Here is a 24,318-nt window from a genome sequence, read left to right as displayed (position 1 = left end):
CACGTTTCCCAGAGAGGTTGTGGTGTCTCCCTCACTGGAGAAATTCAGTAAATGGTTTTTTTTCAGACATAACTGATGACCAAAGTAAAAGGTTTGACACAGATATTTTACATAGGCAGAAGCATGTTTTCAAAGAACTATTAGCCTTTTCCTGGATCTTGTTTTTGTGGGACAAGCTTTAGTTTCCTTTTTAGCTACCTTTTAGGTAATGGACATAGGGTGATCATTTGTTCCTGTGGAAGGAGCTCATTTTATGAAGTGGCTTAGGAAATATATTGTGTATATAAATGCTTTAGCTAGAAGTGCTGTAGATTTGGCATGCAGTTGATATGACAGGCTGCTCAAAAGAGGAGTTGCCTGCTACCATTTTGCATCATCTCCTAGCACTCCTAGACTATATTAACCCCTTCCCCAAATTAACACAGATGTTGCAACTAGTCCTGGTGTTCACGATACACCCCATGCCGAACATCCATTGGAGCACTTTTGGGTTTTGTACCTGTAAAAGCCACCTGCATCCTGCTCAGTCTGTAACTTTCATGTGCTCATGCAAATGGGCAGGAAGGATGCTGAAACACAGCCCTCACTGCACATCTTGTAGTTCATAGTGCTGACCTGCTTACTAGCAGAAAGCATGCTGGGCCCAGGCATAGGAAACACCTACTTACTCTTCAGTTTCCTAGGGGAGAGATCTGGTTTGCTGCATAAAGTGACTGAAATTTGCATAGACTTATTCTGGCAAGGACAAAAGCATTTTTAGGGCAGCTTAAGCTTGTGGCTATTATTCTAGGGGGTTATAAAGAAAAGCCTAAAAATAAAAAAATCAAAGAGCTTTTTCAGTGAGTCCGGATGATTGTTAGAAGAAGCGAAAAATATCAGAATTCAGTAATTTTATTTCCTAAAGAAGGAAATAAAATAAAGCAGTGATACTTATATTTAAAGCACTTACATACACATATTCCCTAAGCCACTCCATAAAATGAGCTCCTTCTACAGGTACAAATGATCAGCCTATGTCCATTACCTAAAGGTAACTAAAAAGGTAACTAAAGCTTGTCACACAAAAACAAGATCCAAGAAAAGGCTAATAGTTCTTTGAAAACATGTTTCTGCCTATGTAAAATATCTATTGGTCATCAGTTATGTCTGAAAAAAATCTTTTCAGGAGCTTGTCATATACTCATATGGGTACTCAGAACAACCCCAAACAGTTTATTAACAGAAATCAACTGCAAATTCTTCTGTAGGAAAAAGATTCTCTTTGCACGGTGCACACTGCAGTGGACCAGGGGTTACAGAAGTTTACATTAATACAAACAAGCTGTAAGACAATGCAACTAATATCAATAGCCTTGGTACTAAATTCTCTGCCTCAGAAAACATGAGTAGCTGAATTTAGTGAGCTACCATTTTCTGCAGAGCCATTTGGGAGTCAGGAAATATCCTTATACAGTATTTGTCTGAGCAGTTCTGATTCCTGTAGCTTCCATCCCTTTGTATGCAGCCCAAAAAAAGCAGACCAATCAAGTCAAGTCAACACTGAAATAAGTAATAAAGAAAAGAAAAAGCCTTTTTTCTTGAAAAAGTTATGCCTAAGAAGCTGAATTTAAATATAGTAGGCAAAGATACTCTACACTTCGCAGAGGTCAAGTGTACATTTCAGATAGTAGGAAACTTCCCAAGTTCAACTCATGCTTTCCCAAACCAAACAAGACACAAACCACAGAAGCCTGCCCTCTTTCCAGCTGCTGGGAAGATCACAGATGAGGTTGTTCATTATGGTACCAACCAAGTAACACGGTACACACACCACCACCCACCTCTTCAAACATACCACTCTATTTAAAGGGAATCCACTGTACTATTTTATTTTTTTTTAAAGTTCTGTAGTTGTTACTTTTTCCTATTTACTTTAATGGTCATCATAGTGTTTTATGTGTGGGACATTGTGGAAAAAAAAAAAAAAAAAGCCAGAGGTCTGACATACTGGTTTTAAATAGACATTTGGAAAGGAATTGCTGCAGGGGTTCTAAACCAAACAGCATGGATTACAATGCACTGTTTAAAATTAGGTTTTGTGGCTGGTTTTTATATATTCCTAGTAACAAACTCAATCTGATTGCTCTTTCTTGGCTGAAGTTACTGCACCTAGCAATCAAGGAGGCCAACAATAGAAATTTCATTTTAAATATGGCTATTAATATTCTTAAATGTAGTCTACTATATGACTGAGCTGTGTCACAGGCCTCAAGTAATTCTCTAGGTTTTTTGGGGGTTTGTTTGTTTTGGTTTTTTTTCCATCAAAGGACAGTAGACACTTGACTAGGACTTAAGTTTGACAAGTTATTGGTATTAAATAGTTTGTCAATATTAACACTACGCAGAAAAAAAAAGCTTTCAGGAAGGAACTAAACTTGGAACATCTTTGAATTCTTATTGCACATTTAATGACAAGAGCCCACCACCAAAAGACAACTGTTTAACCATCAAAGGTATCCCATATTTCTTTTCTGAAATCCTTGGGTAACCTACATTGTCTACTAACAGAGTATTTTGTCCTGGTTAATTGGCAAAGGCAGCCCTTGAGTTTCTTCCAGCAGGAAACCAATTAAATAGATTCAAGAGCAAAGCAGTGCTACTTTAAAAAACAAACAAGAGGAGCCCAGGAACTGGCTGCTGCTTCTTCAAAAGAGTTGGAACAAGCCATTCCATTAAAAACTGGAGACACAAAGCAGTGTATCTCCTTTATACAGGTGAGCACAGATGGGAGAAAGAGCATCTCAACTTGAACGAAGGTGCTGGGTAGGCTTCAGAGCTCACTTAGCTGGGAAAGGCTAGAGCAGAGCAGTGTAGGAAAACTCCATAATGCAACAGAATAAATTCAGGGCTTTTTTCAGCCACACCAAACTCTGTTCTAGATAGAGAATAGGGAGGACTTAGCATCAGACATAGCGGACCAGCTGTAAGCCAAGGCAGTGCTATATAAACACCAAACCTGTGAAGTCTAATAGCTGAAGTCATGCAGTTGAGTTAATGAGGTGTTTGGGAATACAACTGACAAAACTATTAAGCCAGTAACTACCAGCACATTCATAATCTATCTGTACTTGAAAAGAACAAAAAACCCCAAACCCCACTAAAGAAGGCCCATGGGAAACGGTGAAAATGAGAAGGCTATGCAAACCAGGAATCATCCAAATATTAGATTTAAAAACATATAAAGCAAAAGCTGACCACATGGGGCTTCTAACCATGTGGTTGTCAGAAATTAATAAAAGTAACCAACCATTTGTGAAAATAGCTAATTAAGACTTAAAAAGTAAACAAATAATTGAAGCACTATAAAAGGAACCAATTATGGACACAGATAAATGGCACTAGAGTAAGAATTCAGACTGCTGAGCAGAGACCTCTTCACCAAGGTGCTGAACAGCAATACAGGTTCTCACACTTGGGCATAACTCTTTAATACTGAGCAACAAACGGAGTTTAACTTCTAATCACAGATCCGAATCACCTGAGCTGGCTTGAAGAGGATGCTACAATACCTGCTAGTGACCTGAAATAACCAGCAGGTCTGGGTTCTTGCAAAGACAGCAGTGGTCAGAGTGCTAGCAGACGAAAAAAGCAGGCAAAGTGGTATGTAGTGCATAAGACAATATAATTATCCTGTGACACAGTTTGTGCTCTCTCCTGCCTTCCCAACTAATACTCAAAATGAAATGTTTTCTTCTGTGAAGACTGGTTTTGCTGTTTGGTTAAAGAAAGCGGTGTTGAAAAGTAGCTGTTGGGCTTGGAACAGCGAGCACTGAGGTTTGAGAGGGCTCCCAAGCGCTTGGAGAAGTTCTTTCCATAGTCTCTGTGAAAACCAGCTTGCTTGTACAGCTCCGCTTATGCCTGCCAGACCAGCCACCAACCTGCTTCCTCCCCAGCCCTGAGCTCAAGGCTTGACAGAAATGGGAACCAGCACCTCAGTTTATAACAGAGACATTAAAAGGACTGCTAAATAATATGGCAAGCTGTAGTAGAGAGGGATGAAGTGGGCAGTTTCCCTAAGATCCAGATCTCTCTAGCACCTTCAATTCCCATTGACAGTTCTTATTCTGCAGTGTTACTTCAAGCGAACCTGCAAATTTTATAGAAAAGTGGAACTGGATTGAGACACACAAAATGCAAGCCAGAAGAAAGCAGGAAGAGCTGAATTTGTAACTGCTGGGGATGGGAGGAAGATTTAGTAATACTGCCATGACAGGAAACACAGAAAGTGCTATCAATCCTTGTTACGATCAATAATGAAAAGGAGAATGGAAAACTGATCAGAGAAAATTAGAGGCTCCACTTTAATGTCTGAATCTAGGGACAAGAAATTTTCTCAAGTACTGCTGTAATGGAGTTGTGTATATTGCATTAAAAAAATAGAAAACGTGGAAGAAAGCTTGCGAAAGGTTAGGAACTGACTGTTATGCAGCAATGAGATTTTTTTTGCACAAGACAAAGAATTGCTGCATGGTGTGCAGTGGTTGCTTAACTTTATAAAGGTCAAAATACACAAGAGCAGACAAGTGTCTTGACTTGTGCCTCTTTCCCTGCTTTATACATTGCCAGTACATTCCAGCACATTTAATACTTTGTACATTTGCTGTAGTCAGTGTCCTCTATTTCCTTTCTCACACACTGAGCTGGAGAAAACTAACCATTCCCAACTTCACTAACTCTTGCAATCCCCTCCTAACAGAAAAGTGATTAATTTTACAGAGCCTGGAACAAACTACAAAAAGCCAGTATTATGTATACATAGCATCCATATAAAAAGTAAACATTCACAGCCAGACTTAGTTCTACAAACTTCAAAAGAGGTGAGAAATAACTCCTAATCAGGTTTTGGTATATGGTACAACCCAAAAATGTTCCTAGGTTAGAAGCTAATACTGGTTTTTAAAAAAGCCAGCCTGTCACAACAAAATGACAAAAATATAGAAAAAACAAAAAACCTTCAACATTTTAAACAAAGCCTCAGAAATGTAATTACAGCTGTTTATTTCAATAGGATGCTAACTTCCCCTGCAGCACCAGAGGGGCACTCAAAACTAAGAATTAAAAACCATGAAGGCTGAGAAAGCCGTGCCTGGTCAGAACCACTTCCATGTTGATCTGAGCTAGCCCCAGACCCAGACACATAAACAACCAGGTAAACAAAGAAATGCAGATGGTTTTAGAATGAGCAGAGATAATTTACTTTTAAAAATTTTCCTTACTGATAAATATTTCCCATCTTCAAACCCTTCTTTATTAGTGGGGAAGATTTTTTGTGACTAAAGCCAATAAATATATTTAGGTTTTCATCTTGTTTCATGAAGTATAATTAAAAATAAATTTTACTTTGTGACTGACATCACAGAGTGAGTTTGTCACCTCCACAACGCAATACTTTCTTCGTGTCACAGGCAGAAAAAACACTGACTTTTGTGGACAGATATTTACATCTTTATTAAATTTTATTTCAGTTACCAGTTTCCTATGTTGGACTGAGCCAAGTTGTGCCTTTGGCTACTACTATAAGACCTAACATGATGATTATGATAATAATAACAATTCAAATTATTACTGTATCACTAGATCTTGATCACCCACTTGTCACTAAATTATGGTACAATGATTTAGTTTATATAGGTCTCAACTGCCATTAAGGTTACAGACAACTACTCGGAAAACATCTTTATCTGAAGCAAAGCCAAAATATTGTGATTGCTTAGTTCCACCGTGAAACGAAACATTAGAACTATTTTAAGCTTATAAACAATGAGACAGAAATTATCAACTCTAATAGAAAATCTGACAATTTCAAGCCAACACTAGATCATTAGAGAAGAATTTTGCATTTTACTGGCAAACTCTGACTCTCCCCATCTGCTCCCTTGTCTCCCTACTAATGAGCAGGAGCAAGTTATGAAAACATGTCTAAAGATGACAAGAGCACAAGCCTCTCTAGATGCTTAGGAAAGATCTATGAGCCATCCCCCTATGTTCACTATTACACAGACAGGAGTGGCAGGGTCTTGCCTAAAATCAGAGGGCAATGCTACTCTGCTTTGTATTAATCATCTCAGCTATGTATGGTATGTTCTTATTCTTTACACAAATACCTCATGATCATCTGTATGCCACAAATATTTTCCAACACAGATCTCTGCCAGGACATGCCCCGTTTCAGTAATCCCTTAGAGCCATTTCAGTGAAACAGGGTAGGAAGGCAGCACAAAGATTCAACACCTCAAGGCACATTTTAACTGTGTTATATTCACAAGATGTCAGAGCTGCCCTCACACTGATCGAAGGCCAGGAAAGATCATAGAAGTTCACAGTTGTTCAACTTTTGCCAGAACATATCACACTCAACTTAGGTTTCTACTTGTTAGACAAAGTGAAAAAAGGACTGACCAGTTATGCATGCTTTTCCAAGACAGTGGACACAGCTCCCGAGAGTACATTACACACATTTTCCCCCTCATGTTTCAGAAAATGGGATATGGTGCCTAGAGAAGTTTGAGGATCTCTAGAGGCACCTCAGCAGAAAACTAAACAGCAAGGCGATACCAGAAGGAGCTGCACTGCTGAAAGAACACAGTGGTGAATGGGTGCAGAGGCAGACCACTATGCCTGAAGGCATGGGACTCCAGGAGAGGGATGGAGAGCTGAAGGAAGGAAGAGAGAGGCTGAGGGACCTTGGCTCATTTAGCATCCCACATGGAAATCAAGAAGAGGTCACTCCCTGAATATCCAGGATGCAGGGTAAAGTACATCACTAAACGGGAAAAGAACTGTTTCAAGAAATTACTGACCCCAAATACTGACACACATAAACTCGCCATTTCCCACTTCTTATAAGGATTTTCAAGTTTCTAAGCATCAGGAATGAGTGATATGTTCCTAGCATAGCTTTCTAGAAGTAGGAAAAATGCTGATTAGTTGTAAGCTGAAAGTTTATAAAAGGAATTAATTATAGCACTGTGAGACAAAAAAATTAAAATCTTTCTGCTTCTTTCTTTTTAAATTTTTAATCAAATAGTTAAAGAAGAAAACAATAAAACTAGGTTTATTTTTTTTAACCTCAATTTTTTTTTAAAGCAAGGGGTATGAAAGACAGTATCAGACATTTTGGTTTTAAAATAAATGTTATCTCTCTTCTTTCCCCCTCCCATTCTGATTTTTGCTTGTAAAAAAGATGCGAAAATATAGACTTTTCCACTTAGTACTAAAAAATGGAGCAGAAGAAAAAGAGGCATATGAAAAATATTTCAACTAGCTATATAATTAAGAAGAACTTCTTTATATTAAGATATGTTACTCAAGCAGAGCATACACATTGTTACATAAAATCTTCAATACTTAAATATAAGCCAATGAGGATATGATTATGTTTTCACAGGAGGTTTTTCCTGTAATCAAAAGCAGTCAAGTAAGAACACCACTACACTTCAATAACTAAGCCAAGAACATGACTTTCAAAGAAAAGGAGGGAAAAAAATTGTACAGTCTGCTAGTCAGTAAGTATATGACTTCTTAGTACAATTTCCAGAAAATGAATGTGAGCAAAAGCAGCAGTGCTTGCAAAACTGGAAAACTACCAACAGCAAGTCACAAGCTCAGGAAAATTAAAAAATCTAAAAATGCCATTATTTCTGCATTTCTGCATTAGAGCAAGCATAATGCAGAACTTGCAGCTCTAGTGATATTCACAGGATGACCTTTTCCAAACCACAGAGAAATAGATAGGTGTCATTATTTAAACACAAGTTCTGCTGCCTTCTAAAAGATCTTATGATAAAGATAAATATGTGCTATGCTTTTTGTTTGACTGGAGATACATTTACCAATTATATCAATAATTTCCTATAGAGTACATATAGAACTGTAGCTATCACAAAAAGGAAATCACTTTATTTTCTCACTCCCTTATTTGGAGTAGGATCATATGGCTACATGGGAACCGGAATTATTACATCAAAAGTCATACATGAAAGCACAGATTCTGTTACAGAGATGAAGATATATTTTTATATGTGTTTTATACATGTATATATATATGCACATATATGTGTTATGTAGAGACCTAAAAATGAAAGCCTAGTAAGCCCATTTTAGGTGGTACCATTAAACCGTGCTTTGAGGATTGCTATCAAACAAGTCCGTGACTTGGATTTTGCTAGAAAGCTAATTAGAATGCAGATTCAGATGTTTTCTTACATTTCTTTGGTAAATTAATCAACCCTTTTCCTGTTAGAGCCCCATAATTAAAAGCAAACTTTGACAAATTCCCTCCTCCTACATGACCCCAGGCTATGTGGCTTCCACTTTTAGGGGGAACCACAAGAGAAATTCCAAAGACTGTAAACCCCCTCTCTCAGGCGGATTTTTCCCCTCCCATGGCTTCTGTTGGCACCAGAGTCCTCTGAAAGCGTGGCTGCATTGAGAATTGCACCTGTCTGTGCCCTGGCCAAGTGTTATCAAGACAGTCAAAGCAAACACCTACCACAGCAATCTCTCCTTTGTCAGTCACAGGGATCCCATGAGAAAGCACCAGCCAGTCTGTGATTCTGGTAGCGTTAGACAAGTCTGAAAGACAAAATATAAGGGTCACACTTTATTTCAACTGACTGTATAAAACCAGAACTAAGAGTTCCATTCTGTCGCGCAGCTTTTAAAATTCTATGACAGCATAGTCTTAGCAGACAAAATTTCATGGTGGACTTGACAGTGCAGGGTTTACAGTTGGACTTGAGGATCTTAGAGGTCTTTTTCAACTACATTTTATGATTCTATGAATTCAGAAAACAGCAGTTGGCAGAGTCCTACTCTCACTGCAAGCTATTTCCAATTTTTCAGATTTATCCAATAGTGTTTTTTCTCAGAAATAAACCGTCAGCTGAGTTCTTTTCCAACAAATACTCATAAAACTTATTTACCCAAACTTAGTATGCAGATTTTAAACATAAAACCTGACTTTTGTTACCAAATATATTAAAAAAAAAGCAGCTAGGAAAGAGTTTATGGCCAAACAAAAAAATCTCATCTTCCTTATTCATCTTAAGTTTTAAACAACACGCTATTTAAAAATATTTGTAATTATTGAAGTATGCCTTAACACTTAAAATTCCTAAAAGTAAGCATTTAATTCCTGCAACATTCTCATCCTCCACAGATTTCCATTTAGAGGGAGATGTGATATGGGAAAAATATCTACCATACTTCTAGAAAAAACAAACAGTAATTACTGTTACTCAGGCAACCAATGCTCGAAAAAAGCTCAGATATATGTACTCCAAAATTCTAGGCTACTGATCAGTTTTTCAGCCAACAGCTGTATCGCCAAAACAAGGTTCACCCCCACACTTCTTCCACATCCTACTCACTTCAACCTTCCTCTCCTACATCTTTAAAGCAAATCTTGCTTGAAAATTAGGAAACTTACAAAAATTGTTTATTGTCCCCTTCCTAAATTATCTTGACCTTTCAGGAGAAAAAAATCAAAATCTATTTTCATTATGGTGTCATATCTACTTGTAAAATAAGAAAACTGTTTCCCGTACTTTGGGGTCATGGGATGTATGTCAGATTGCTAACCTGAACACTACAGATTATTACACATTTCCCAAGTACCCCAACAGCAAGATAAGTAGCTTTTACATGGATAACAAGTACTGCCTGGGCATACTACCTGCCTTGGGCTGGAAACCTCAAGAGATTCACCACTTTCTCTAATGGCAGGAAGGGCAATTTACTGGTTTGAAGAGATACAGCTGTTCACCTTTCCATTTAGCTCTTGAGAATGTTTCTAGTTATGCTTATCACTTTCTAAATGGAAGGAGGAAAATCAATTTTAACAGGAAAGTAAAGGAATTGAGCACAACACACTTTCTTGTCAAGGTAGCTAAGACGGTCAGTCTCTTGTACAGTTAGGCTATGGTTAGTGTTAAAGCTGCTTTCAAACTCATTTCCTAAAGCTCTACCATGGATGTTTTTCATCTGTTCTGCCAGCTCTCCTTCACTTTAGCATGCAACTTGTCCTAGGCCAGCACTCTTAGTCATTGCATCAGCTTCATCTGACGTTCATCTCCTAATCTCTTTCTTCCTCTTAAAACCTTGCCCTTGCCAGCACCTTGCTCAGCACTTCACAAACCGCTCTACCAGCACCGCCTTCCTGGGGCCCTCTCTCTCACTTCTATCTTGGAAAGGTGGGAGGGATCATGAGGAAACAAATAGTTCTTTATCAGCAGTGTTTGTCACTCCTCCTGTTTGCTCCTGGGCAATCTCTTCCAACCACAAACATTCAGTTTATCCTCTCTACAGAAGGACCTCACAGATTTACCTCCTACTCCAAGTCTCTCTCTCCTTATCCAGATGGGAAATTTCAGCCCTTCTCTCTGACATTTCTTTGGAGCTTTCCAGCTACTTGGTTAAGCTCTATACAGGTGGACAAACTGCTTATCTCCCCTCCCACACAAACTTTCCCAAGAGGCTCTTATTAAATAGCCAGCACCCCATCCATCCCCCAGCCTGCAGACTGATCATTATACTCAACAAGAAATTGTATGACTAAATCCTGTAGAAAGAACATGCATATAATGTACATAAAACAGAGTCTTTTTTCCTGATCTTTAAGACAACTAAAATGTTATCCTGGAGTATAAAATGGTACCCTTTTATCCTGAAAAATCTTCATCCTTTTCTCAGGCTTCAAGCAAGTGAAATCCTACTTCAAGAATGTCTGAAAGGACATAAGCGATGGTCATATTCTGCACATGCCGCTGGGCTATTTTAACTCTTTTGTTGCTATTTAATTCATGTAAACTTCCCCCCTAAATGCTTATCCCATAATTTTAACAACCTTCTCAGTCTTAGCCTTTTCTCTTGATCATCTTTTGCTAGTATTTTATCATCCATCAGCAACAAAGCAATTTATCTCACAAAGATGACCTGACTAATCAATCCGTTCAACATTTTTTCAGACATTTGTCTTTGGATGACATGAAGTCTGTATTAGAATTATCTGGACAGGAATCCAGTGACTACTAATAAAAATGCAGGTGGGAAAAAAAAAAAAAAAGCAGCTGCTCACAGTCGACCCTTTCCATATTACATCACTTCCAGGAATTTTTTTCACTACTAATAATTATTGTGGCTCTTTCTACACCACACAAAGGTTTTCAAAAGACCTTTTAAAGATGCAAAAACTAGGATCAGATACAGAATTTGAGTGTTATTGTCATTAATAATACCTCTAGCATGCCAGGAAAAAAGTGCTCATTTTATAAATCACATCAACCAAGGATTAAATTAGCCTCCTCTTCTTTCCTATAACAGTGCACTGATACCTTAAGAGTTCTGTACCCAGCTTGATCCCTACACTTTTGCAGAGCTGCTGTTTTCCAGGATGCAGTCCCTCATGCTTCATGTCTGGAAAACTTTTCACCAAGAAACCTGAATAGCTACATCCCGTATACATACCTTTGGTTTTACTCATCAAAAAGAAATAAATCATTCTTTGTGGCTACTTACTATTACAATCTGGTAAACAGCATGATTGGATGTTTGATTTTTTTAAGCTTCTGTCTTAGAAATGAAAATGTTAAATGGTGTCTTGACTAGGCCCAGTCCTGGGATATCTTGATTCTCAGTTTATTTCCCACAGATACCTATCTACTTGTTTATATTTTACAGTTGGTTGCTGCACCATTCACATAGCAGGCTTTTGCTGATGTGCTGTAATGGTTTCCCTGACAAGACAGCTCTACTGTACAGAGCCACAAGCTGACAGGCAGAAGAATTAAGACACCTGCGTCAGTGTCCGCACAGGACCAGTGGCAGATGTGGAAAGAAAGGCTGTGGGATCTACTCTGTGTTTGTGTAACAGCCCATCGTCTGTTTTTTGTGTCAGCCAAGAGTAGCCAGGAGGCACAAATGGCCATGAACTCATCTCTGTCCACTTCATCCTGTCAGAGCCCAGCGGCCACAGGGTCCAAGGACAATTGCTAAAGGCCACATAGGAAAGAGGATGAGGTTTGACAGGTTATATGCACAAGAAGGAGTTTCGGCTATGGATTCTCACTTTACTTACAGTCCTGACTACTTGTGATTATGCAAAACATGTCCAAAACCAGCCTCCTTAGCTTTGTCAGCAGATAGCATTTCATACAGTCCCACACTGTCAGCCCTTCTCACAGGGGGACGGGACGGGGATGAAAGATGAGATCCCTCAGCAGTGCCAGCTCCCGCAGCAGCCAGGCGCACAACACATTGGTCAAAGGGAAATTCTGCTGTGCCACGTACTTACAGGCCACAAACAAATTAAGCCCTGTGCCAAGGAGACGCAGAGTCAAAAACAGGAAACTTAGGCAAAATTTAAGTGTACAGCTTAGAGCAGAGAGAAGCACTTATGAACTCTGGGTAAAGCTCCTTGATGCACAGTGCCAGCTTAAGTATGCTGCTGTAAGCCAGGAGATGACATTCCCATGGATTCCCTGAAGCAGAGTAGGAAGCTGCCCACCTGCAACAGTCCTTCCCCTCCTTCCTTCTGGTCTACATATCCCACACAATTTTCTCTTGGCAAGTGCTATTCAGGTTACCATGGCTGAACAGCTATTTGACTGGCTGGTTCCCAGCTGAGGTGCTTTTCATCAGATCAGATGTGGGAAGCTCTTTAAAGGCTTTTTAGAGAAAGCAGCTACATGATTTCATAAAGACAGAAAAAGCTCAAAGCACAGTGATAAAAGGCATTTTAATAGATCCATTCATACTAATACAGGAGATAATGCGTGCTGAAAACAGGGAAATATAATACATTTCTAGCATGATAGGCCAGAAGATTTAATTGCTAGCTTTGCTTTGAACCTGACAGCTATTACTACTCTACTAACTCTTGGATGCACTTCTAAAGAAGCTTTGTCATTTTAGATTTTTAGGAAGAGATGGCTGGATTTAATTATCAGGTTTATTACAACATATATAATAGAAATGCACACAGAATTAAGCCTTGGTGAGAAGACAACTCCCTGCCACATACACACCTGCTTATTAAAAAGCTGGAATGAAAAATGTCTTCCCTGTATTTATTTTTCCTTCCAATGAAGAACAAACAATCAAAACCTTCAGTTAAAATAATGAAATCATGATTTCATATTCATTTTACTGGACAAGCTTTTCTAAGCCTCCAGAAGGTCCCCAAATGCAGTAAAGTTGACTAAATATTATATATTTTCCTGTAAAAAGGTAGAGGTAGGCATATCACACCATTTTAAAAAATAATATAATTGTGTAGGGGAAAAAAAATGCTTTTCCCACACGGCAAGTCTAATTTCCAAGGGAAAAATATTAAAATAATTTGACCACAACTGGGACCTGAGTGTGGTGTAAAAACAGTCTAACTTTTGCAACTTTCTTATAATTGTATGAGAACATAAACCCATTTTTAATTCCTTCATTTGCAAATATTTTTAAAGTTATTGTTCACTTACAAGTACTAGAGATAAATTAAACTAAAAAGGGATCTAAGGTTCAGGCTGACCTAGAAATCAACACAGACTTAACCTGACCTCATTTTGTCAGTCAGTCACAAATGGACCAAAGTAGATGCCCACAATCTCAGATACATTGAAACACACGAGGTATTTGACTGAGAGAAATAAAGTAAACATTCTCTTCCATGCTGAAGACCCTAGATTCACATTCCTTCCCTCTTGGAACTGGACCACACAGGAGATGGCCAGGGTGAAAAGAAACACACCCAGCAACTCCTTTCAGGCTACAGAGTGGCCACACAACACACCAAGAGGCATGGATGTGAACAGAGGTACAAATGCATTTTGCATAGGCTAAGCCAGATGGACTGACTTGGAAATGGCTCCAATCACTGTGACTGGCAGTGAGCTGCACAGCCAAAATAAAGGCAAAACAGGAGGCAAGAAGAAACTTATAAAATGGCATTATCCCAAAGCATATGCTCCCTGTAACCCTGAAACTTCTGGGGTACTCTCCCTATGTCTGTTGGATGAGAGCTGTCTCAAGGTGACTGTCAGTACTCTATCTTGTGCCATATCAGACATTTCCCAAAGACACTATCAGTTAAGAGAAGACTATGGTTCTTGGATGGAAAAGGGAATTACATTCAAATTATCATCTTCAGTTTTCTGCCTCAAGTGTCCCATGGAGTCTCAAAACTAAGTCAACTAAACAACACCCCCCTCCTAACACACAGGAGAACACAGGGACAGCATGTGAAAAGAAGGAAAAGATCCAAATAGGAATTGTCATGAAGGAAAATACAGCCCCACATACAGAGTACACAGCCCTTTCCCTGTATGTTCATTTATGACAAGGCATGCAATGCTGCAATTCATAACACCACAGCAGCCAAAGGCCCATTCAACCTAGCTGCTTCATGGCTAACACCAGACAGTCCTCTGAGAAGGTTCCCAAATAATTCACATCTTTCCCATCACACAGCACTGCTCAGTCATTGGTGGGCACATCAAACCTTCACATATTAAAAATTCATACAGTTTAAGATGTACCATCAGAGGCCCAACATTTGTTTATTTTGGGACAGACTGCCCCAAAGCCACTCTTTGCATATGTGGTACTTCCCTGGAATAGATAACATCTACCAAAATATACTGAATTGAGAGGAAAACCACTGTATTTACATTATTGTTTTCTGAGTTCACTTTTTTTTTCTTTGACAGTTTCATTATACTGATTATTTGTTAACATCCACAGAAGACATCTACATTCAAATCTGGCAAATATTTTTGGAAATAATTTATGCAAAGTATCTCTACTTCAAAATATCCTCATTTCCATGTACTGAATGGCTGCTGAGTAGGAAGAAGAATATGGAGGTGAAAAAACTGGAGGAGGGCTTTTTGTATTATTATTATGAAAAGTAACTTGTTTTAAAGAAATATGAAAACAGTATGTTTAGGAAAAAATGTTCTCTGCTAAATGAGGGAATCTTTTCTGATCCCTGCAGACTTTCCATCACTGTTGGTATGTAATAGTTTTGAATGTCAGGAGCCACCTCAATTAAAGAGAAAGTCAATTTGGCACTTAGACTCCCTAAGAACATAATGCTGCAATCACAGAAGGTTCTGTTACAAAGCCCTTTTGAGCATTCAATAAATGCATTAAAACATGATGTGCTTTATCTGATGCACATATTCAAAAATGAAGTGCCTGTATATAATAGGAACACAAGTCTTCAAAATTATTCTTTATTTCCTTGTTACAGCATTTACTGTTTTCAGGTAGTGGAGTTGTACATATTTCCACTGAATGAAAAAAATCAAAGCCTGATGAATGTCTGGGAACAATCTCCTTGAGTAACCTCAGTTTTCTCCCACTCAAGCACTGAAACAGTTGAAGAGCAAACACAGACTTTAGCTAATATGAAATATCTCAACTCAGGTCTACAGCTCCCACAAAGAGCATTTCCTACATATTTCTAGGAAGATTTATTTGCTGATGGTCAGATACTAACTTTCTGCAGCCTTTCGGCAATTTCCAAGAGCTCAGACACATACCGTCTTTCATTTCAGCCTGCTTGTTTTAAGTTTCTTTGACCGTAAAGATTTTTTTTTTTTTTAAAGAGAATTATTTCCTCTCTTTCCTCTAAAGCTCTAGATGCTGTGAATTCTTCATAACCACCAGGGCTGGATAAGTCCCATGTTAAGGCAATCACATAGAAACTCCCTTATTATTGAGAAAACAAGTGGATTTTCACATTAATTGAGATGATTTTGAAAGGACATCCTTATGTGCACATATTGTTTTGCTCTGGAACTCTCCAGGTTATAGTTTTATTAGCAACCTGTCCAGCACAGAACAAAAAACATTCTGTTTTCCAGGTTTTTTTGTGGGTCTTTTTCCCCTCCAAAAATAGCACCATCTTTGCCGTTCCACAGTTCAAGATAAGAATTATTTGACAGCACAGTGAAAATACACTGTTATTTCAATGAAAAAGGACGGATTCAGTTTCATGGGGTGAGAAACGAAGCTGCACGAGAAAAGATACTAAGGTGGAAGGGAAAAAAAGCAGAGATCCTCACTGCCCTTGCAGCAACCCCTCCTGAAGCTGCCACTAACAGCAGTGTTGCCAGCCAGCAAAATGGTACATCACTATTATTAGCACAATGAAGGGGCACGATGGTTTGACTCTTCCTTATATTGGCAGCTGTGGTGAATCATCCCATCCAAAAGCAACTACTCCTGTTAATAAAAGTTACAAGGACATGCCTGTGTTGGTCTGAAGTCCAATACAGTAGAATCATGGAAGACAGGAAACAAAGTCAAACCAAAGAAAACCCCCCAAAACCCCATGCAGACCTTTCAGAGAAGACAGAGCAAAATGGCAAACTTTCCAAAAAAGAGCAGCCCCTGAAAACACATTTATCTGTAACTATAAAAAAGCTTCACAGCAGTAGTCTAAATTGAAAAGCAGGGAACACAGTCAAACATTATATTTCATTCAAATCTGTGAACTTCAGCTTTCTAAGGAGCTAATGGAAATGTGAAGTGACTGATGCAAATATTTAGCACTAACTGACAGTTTGCTAAAAAGACTATCATATTTTTAGGATTCATGGGTTGTCTATGAATTTGTCATATTTTGATTTTTGACTAAATATGTAACATGAACTACCCTGTTGCTCCCTCTGAAGCAAGATTTTAAGACAATGACAGCTAGAACAAAAGAAAAGCCAGACAAGTGGCTTATCACACTCCTAAGTGACTCTAGAGATGCAAAGGGGTTAAGACGGTAAAACCATTAAGAACTATTATGTTTCACCCTCAATAAAAGCCAGTGGTAAAACCTTTAAGAATGGATTTTCAGACATTAATCCATGCAAAGAGCCAGTGCTGCTTCTCCAGTGGGACATCCCATCATACAAGAAAGCAGATAGGTGACGTGAGGTTACATATTCTGAACACCACCACATGTGATGCCCAGTGACAGCAGCAGTTTGATGGAGCCAAGCTGTTTGCTTCAACAAGCAGCAGAGGTGGAAAAACTACAGTGGGGAGAAGGATGAACTCACACTGCAGAGAATGGCTCCCTCAGAGCCACGAGGATCCAAAGTACAGGGCACAACCAAATACACAGAGCAGAGCCAACAACAGCATGGAGAGGTGCCAGGGTCAGCAGCACTGCTCTGAGCATTCCAATTCTTCCAGCACAACCTTCCCCAAGGCCAGGGACTGTCACATCATATTATAAAGAGAAACAAACAAGCTTGTAGCCTTGAGATAAACTTACACTCTGCAGATGAGTGTGAATGGACAAGCATCTATAAACTTCAAAGGTTGGTGGTTTGTGGTTTTGGTTCTTTTTTTTGTTGTTGTTTTGTTTGTTTGGGTTTTTCCTGTTGTTGTTTTGATGGGGGTTTTTTTGGTTTTTTTTGGTTGTTGTTGTGGTTTGTTTTTTTTTTTTTTTTTTGCTTACCATCAGATCTACAGAAAATACATCCTCCACCCTTAGGACGTGGTTGGCTTCAGCTCCTGTAGCAGCTACGAGGTTCACCACCATGTTGTGCTTAACCTGTATCGGTTTCACTTCTCAGTAATTAACAGGAAGAGACAACTGCTTTGTTCTGCCTGAGGCACAAAGCTGAGGACCTCAGCTGAGTCTTTGGAGCAAGACAGAGCCCAGCACGCTCCAAGTGTGGTCCTGAGGATCAATGAGACCGAACAAGATGGAATAACCATCAACAGCCCACTTGAGCTGGCACATGAATCCTACAGCTGTGACTGTGGTTATCCGACCTCTCACAGCTTTCCTGCAACAGTGAGACCTAACGAATATTGTCACAACTTTGCTAGAAAGTTAAACACACACACACCCCTAAGAGTAACTGACACCAGCAAAACCTGGTGATTTAAAGTAGAGAGAAATCACCAGAAAACCTTTCAAAATGTAAGATTTCAATAAATATCAGAAGTATAAAGAAAAAAACCTGAAAGCTCTAATAAAAGTTGGGGCTTGGTTTGGTGGTTTGTTTTTAAATTTAAATACAATCTGCCTTTCCACAAAACTAACACACCTCAACATATATCTTTTGGTCAGCACTTTTTCCACCAAAGTAAGGACAGTACACATCAAAGGTAAAAGTAATGCATAATTAATCTAAGAAAGGAGGTGTAGGTGTTTTCTCCTCTAGGCTCCAACTGCATGACAGGAAATACATTATTCATGAAGGAAGATGATGGTACAACATTAATCAAGTCAGCATGACAAGACAAACAAAGACCACAAGATGTATTCAACAGATAGCAGTGTGCAAAAGTGATCAGCTAACTGAAAGGTTCACACAGAGTCTGTTTACAGAAAACAAATACTGAGGAGAAATACAGAATTAAGACTGAACTGTTTCAGTTTGCATGCCATTAAGTCCTGTTCCATTTGGGGAATAATCTTCATACAACTACAAAAAAAAAAAGTTCCTGGTTGTCTAAAGAATTGCTATTACAAAGCAAAATTAATAAAAGACAAGAGATAAAATAATTATTTTAACAAACAAGAATTCACATAAGCAAGACATATGAAGAACAATAATAAAATAAAACCTTTTAAAAACCAATAAATCTTTCTTTTCTCATCATGCAAGTTTTGCCATATTATAAAGCTGCTTGTGTCTAAAAATTAAACATTTGCTCTTCCTCATATTCAAAACTGTTGTAAAAGTATTCAGAAATGAAGGAATGGCATAATTTGAAACAGTGTCAAAAAATAGGAACACAATGTAAGTTGATTTGTAAGCAACTGAGCCAGTAAAACCCAGTTTCTTAGGAATGTGTATCAAAGTTGCAGGAAGAGTTCAGACTTCAATATATCCTTCAGCAGGCATCTTTCCATCTGCCAAGGCTACCTACTGCCAGAAAAAGTGTAGGTTTATTGGAAATAAGATACCACTCTCTCACAAATGCAACTGGAATTGTTCAAAAGGTTTAGAAATTAAGAGCAAGAATGAAAGTCAGACACTCACAGAGAGTTGCACGCAATCTCTATTTTCTCAGAAAACCTGGCTAAAAATATATATACTGACTGTGCATAGCTTTGTCTTGAACTTGCATTTTCTGTTACCAGACTGCACTGGAGACATGAGCCTGACCACACAAGTCACAGAGCATTGCTCTCATTCTGTCTGGAAGGATGTATTTCTTAATATGGGAATAGAGAGATGAAGGGAAAACTGTTTCCCTTACGCAGTAATAGAAGGAAACCCAGACTTAAAAACCATTCATTTTCTTCCTAAAAGGACAAACACTGTTTGAAGCATCAGACCCAGAAAAATACAGTAGCTTTACAGAATGCAGCAAGACTCTTCTTGCCACCCCAGGGAGGGGGCATTTGGGCAAGGAACAGACTCTGCTCACCCATATCACCACAACCATCCTGTGTGGTCACTGCAGGGAGGCAGGTCTGACTGAAAACACTGTGTAGGAGGACAAAATGCAAACCACTCCTGATGCTTCTGTCCTACCTGCCCCCATCACATGCCATTTACAGAAACAAAAAGTAAAAAATATATCTTTATAAACATACATTGCATAAAATGTTGTAGATAGCATATGTTTTATATACATACACATAAAAATGTATATATAGAAGGCAATTAATATTTGTGAGAATATAAAATCCATACACAGATCCTCATCAGCAATCAAACATGAAGCAAATCAACTGCTGAACAGCAATGACATAAATAATAAGCACATAAGAAGCTGATCATGTACCAGACTATCAAAGGCTAATAATGGATTTTTGCCTCAATATATTTTCCTAATTCATTTTCATGTTCCCCATATTTCATATTCCTGGCTAAATATAAGAATCCCCTGCAAGGACTGGACGTGTAGAACAGTGTACAATTCTTATCCTATATATGTTCTATTTATTAGAGAGTAGAGTTGGGACAAAGGCTGGTCAGCTGAAACTGTCTCCAAAAACCATAGTGATAACTTTCATAGCTTGGAGTTCATATTGGAGTTTTATGGTTACAGGAAATAACCCAAATACTCCAGAAACAGAACAGTCAGTAAAACTTCCAAGTGAAATTCAAAAATAAAGACTCCAAAATTATGGAGTCTGGCTGGTCACAAGCAAAGCAGTGATCAGTGAAAACAAAGCTGAACATTTGTATGTAATGAAAAAAATTACGCCTGAACCTGGTAAGCTAGAACTTTATTTTCCAGACAACCTGCCAGACCCATCCACATTCTGAAGTGAAGTATTTCAGATGATCCATCAGACATCAAGAAGAATAAAAAGGTTATATTTAATAAGCTTTAGTGCATTTTTTCAATCACAAGTAATTTCCATTCAATATAAACAGGATGAAGTTGTATTAAACTGTCATAGTGGTACCTGGAACATAACAGCAAGGTGTTTCAATGCAAAAAGCTACCACTCACTTGATATTCTTCGAATAAAAAGGTAAAAATGCTGCTGTAAAAAGGAAATAACATAGTCATGCCAAGTCTAGAACCATCTTACAAGTTATTCTGTCTTCACAGAAAATAAAAAAATTACCACACATACTGATTCACTTTCTCTGTTCCTCATTTTCTTCAGCCTTTTTGAGAAAAGACACTTAATGGTGTTATCACTATAAATGGTACCATCAGCAAACATTTGAAAATCCATATTATACTATCACTGCCAACTCCAGAATTTGCTGACTGCATATGCAGAAAAACTGTAAGCATTTCTGATCCCAGCTGATTAGGAAATACAAAAAACCATTCCTATCACTTTGCAGCAAGCATCCAAAAGAGTTTATTTTCAACAGTTCCTCCCAGCCATCAGAAGCGAAAAACAGACATTATCATTACGATCTTTTTGTCTGATCCCCTTCAAAAGGTCAGGGAAAGATGAATTTTATGAGCTTGTTTCTGCAAAGCAATACAGAAAGGGATATTGCCTTATAAAAAGAACAGCTGACCACAGCCCAAGTTAGACACAGCAGAATCACTACACCATTCAAAACAAATGGTGGGTTAGTTTGCAATTGTTTTCCATTTCCCTTTTGTAAATCAAGATGTGAAAAGGAACACGATGAAAAGCAAGTCTTCTAATCAAACCACAGGCTACAACTCAACTGCGTAACTAACCCACAGGAAATATGGTGGTAAGCATAACAGGTTCCAGTTCCCCTGCTGCATCAAGTCTCTAGGATAGAAAAGGTCTGTGCTTGCCGACCAGGCTTGCAGGATGATCAGAGCCATTATTTTTCCCTGATTCAGCACTGTGAGAGCAAATAAGAGTTTTCTGCCAGCCTATGAGAGCATTCTTGAAAATACAGCAGATACACAGAAGCCATTCATACCCACTATATGACACTGCAGGCAGCCAAAACTCATGTTTAAGACAGCAGCTTTGTCCTTTGGCTTAACTGAAAGAAAAGTTGTCAGAAGTTTAAAAAAGACCCAAAAAACCCAAACAAACAAACAAACAAAAAAAAACAAAAAAAACCCCAACAACAAAAAAAACCCCCACACCCCAACCATACTTAAAACCAAAAAAGTTAAGCAACTATTTAGTCTTTTTTCCCCTACAAATTATTGCCTTAAAATGCTGAATTAGGGAAAAAAAAAAAAAAAAAAGTCGGTAAGTGTTACTTTTAATAGTGTAAAAGTGTAACATTTAATACTGTGCTTCAAGGGCAAAAATCTACAATAACTAGAGACAAACTCATGATTTGATCTAGCAGCTCCTAGAATATGAATCAACCCCCTGTTTTATGTAAAGGATGGCTTATTGAAAGTAGTTATATCAAATTAAAACACCTATCATTGTAGTATTATCTCAGTCACAGATGGTTTCTCCCCATCATAATACACAGACTGCACAAGAGGATAATGAGACATGATGGCCAGGGAAAAGGGGGGAGTAAAGAAATAAAACTTCATCCCAGGGGGCAAGGATGGTGGTGGGGGAAATCCTGTCTTTTTCAAGACACTCCTTAAGCAAAAGGAACTATTTTTCCCTCCTACCACCACTTTTCTCCCTTGATCTTGCCTCTCTTGGGTACTTAACAAACTTTATGTCAGGACACTTTGATACCTCACTGCAAGGAAAAAATATTCTAAGTTTTCCCACACTGTAAAGTCCCATTAAAGTATAAACTAAGCATATTCATTAACGGCACAAATCTTCCCCTCATCATACTACAACCCCACACACTCTTTTACCACGACAATCACCCATTCAGTAGCCTCTGATGCCTGTGAGAGAAGCACACACAAGCAGACAGGCCAGCCACCAGAAGTTTAAACTACTGATGTAATCTCTCCAGTAGCACTGTGCCCAAGAACACGTAACTTCAGTTTAGCCACTCCTGGGCCAGCACTGATAAGCTAATGTGAAATGAAGCAATCTATTTCCCAATGTAAACAGTTGTTTGGCTACACGGGGAGCAATATAAACAAATGAATCTATTTATAAAGCATCATTTATGCTTGTTGTAGAACAGGAATGCTATGTTCCAGGGCAGAAGTGACAGTATTTCCAAGAATACAGCAAAAATTCAAACAGCTGCTATCTTCTTCCATCAGCCTGCTCTGCTGACACTCTCTGTTCCAGTTCTATAGAAGCAATAAACACATGATGCAGGGCCTGATCTGTTTAGGAACAAGATAACCTTGATCCAGCGGGTGAGGAGACAACCTCATCATCGTACCTAAGGGTTCTTCCAAGAGCTCAAAAAAAGGCAACGGTAACATCACTTCAGCTCAGGGAAGGAAAACGCAAACCTTACTCCTACTCCTTCCAGCCCTGCAACCCAAACGATCTGGTTTCTCCTTAGGCTGCACACTCCGCTTGTACTGAGAACACCGGCTGAGGATAGCACTCCACAGACCCCTATACTCACTATTTCGCCCTCCCCAAAAAAGGGCTACTGCACTCCAGGGCACTAGGCTCTTCCGACACGTTTTCGCTCGTTTATGGAAACCCCAAGACGGAGCACACGCGGGGTCGGGGAGCCGCTGTCATTACGGCCCCAGCGCTGCGCTCCGCCGGCGGCAGCGCTTCCCGCCGGCAGCCTGCGCCCCGCCGTGCCCGCCCCGCAGCCCGGCACCGCTCCCGACACAGCGCCCTGCCGGCCGGGGGCTCCGGCGGGCAGCAGCGCCGGGGACACCGCCGCCGCGGAGAACGCCCGGCAGAGCCCCACACGTAATGGGGTCGTGGGTGCCCCCGCGCTCCGGCGCCGCCTCCCGCTGCCCCGCCGCGGGGACCATCGGGGTCCCACCGCCCCGGGAGGCGTCCCCGCCGCCGCCGGCCGCTCCGCCCGCCGTCCCGGGCGCTTACCGTGCGGCCGCAGCCCCTGCCGGCGCGGGGCGGCCCGCGGCGCTGTCCCGCGCTATCCCGCGGAGCCGCGGCAGGACGCCGCCGCCCCAGGCATGGTCTCCACCCCCCGCGGAGCCGGAGTGTGCGCGGCGGGCGCCGCTCCCGGTCTTTTCTCCGGCGCTGGAGGAGGAGGGTGGGGTGAGGGCGGGCGGGGGCGGGCGCGCCCCCGGCGGGCGGGCGCCATTAACGGCCGCGCTCGCGCCGCCGCCCACTTTAAAGCGGCCGCGCCGCGCTGGGCCCAGCGGCGCCCCCTGGCGGCGGCGGGAGGCGCGGCCCGGCCCCGGGCGCGGGGATCCCGGGATTCCCTCTTGGCAGCGCCGCGGACACGAGAGTGCCGAGCCGAGCCGAGCCGAGCCGAGCCGAGCCGAGCCGAGCCGAGCCGAGCCGAGCCGAGCCGCCGGTTTTACTGTGGGGCTTTTCATCTGCTTGAAGCAATAGCACCTCGGGTTGGCTGAGCGTGATGGGCCGGGCCCAGCAGGTCCGTCAGCGGCAGAGAGAACAACGGAGCTGGTTGTGCAGAAGAGGCGGGGGGTTTGTCCTGCCTGCCGGGGGAGGAGGGAGGGCAAGGCACGGGAACCATGGCGGGCACGGCTGTTCTGCGGGAGCTGTTCGAGCTTGGTGTTGGTGTGCGTGCGGAGCAAGGGCCGATCCTCCTGCGGCAGGCAGGAGGCACGGCAGGAACCGCAGGCGATGGGAGCTGCCTGGCGGATCCAACCGGGGCAGCTCAGCCCTCGCCCGCGCCGCTGAGGGCGTGACACGGCCCGGCAGCCAGCCCGGGGTGAAACACACACACACACACACACACACACACACACACACACACAGCCCAGCAGCCAGCCTGGGGTGACACACGCACACATACACACACACACAGAGCCCAGCAGCCAGCCTGGGGTGACGCACGCACACACACACACACA

At 40.7% G+C, this 24,318-nt stretch overlaps 1 protein-coding gene across 2 annotated transcripts in view; it reads right to left on the bottom strand.

The window, feature by feature from the left end:
* RNF144A (ring finger protein 144A) overlaps positions 1-23,439 on the bottom strand; it is a 63,395-nt gene extending 39,956 nt beyond the window's left edge. For both annotated transcript variants that reach the window (XM_040058359.2, XM_040058357.2), the window contains exons 1-2: positions 23,360-23,439; positions 8,531-8,613 (exon numbers count right to left, since the gene is read on the bottom strand). The gene's annotated coding sequence lies outside the window, so the exon portion shown is untranslated. The remainder of the gene's footprint in view (positions 1-8,530; positions 8,614-23,359) is intronic.
* Between the last annotated feature and the right edge of the window lie 879 nt (positions 23,440-24,318).

Source organism: Hirundo rustica, chromosome 3 (assembly GCF_015227805.2).
Source record: "Hirundo rustica isolate bHirRus1 chromosome 3, bHirRus1.pri.v3, whole genome shotgun sequence".
Taxonomy (NCBI): domain Eukaryota; kingdom Metazoa; phylum Chordata; class Aves; order Passeriformes; family Hirundinidae; genus Hirundo; species Hirundo rustica.
This window is presented reverse-complemented; position numbering and strand designations above follow the sequence as displayed.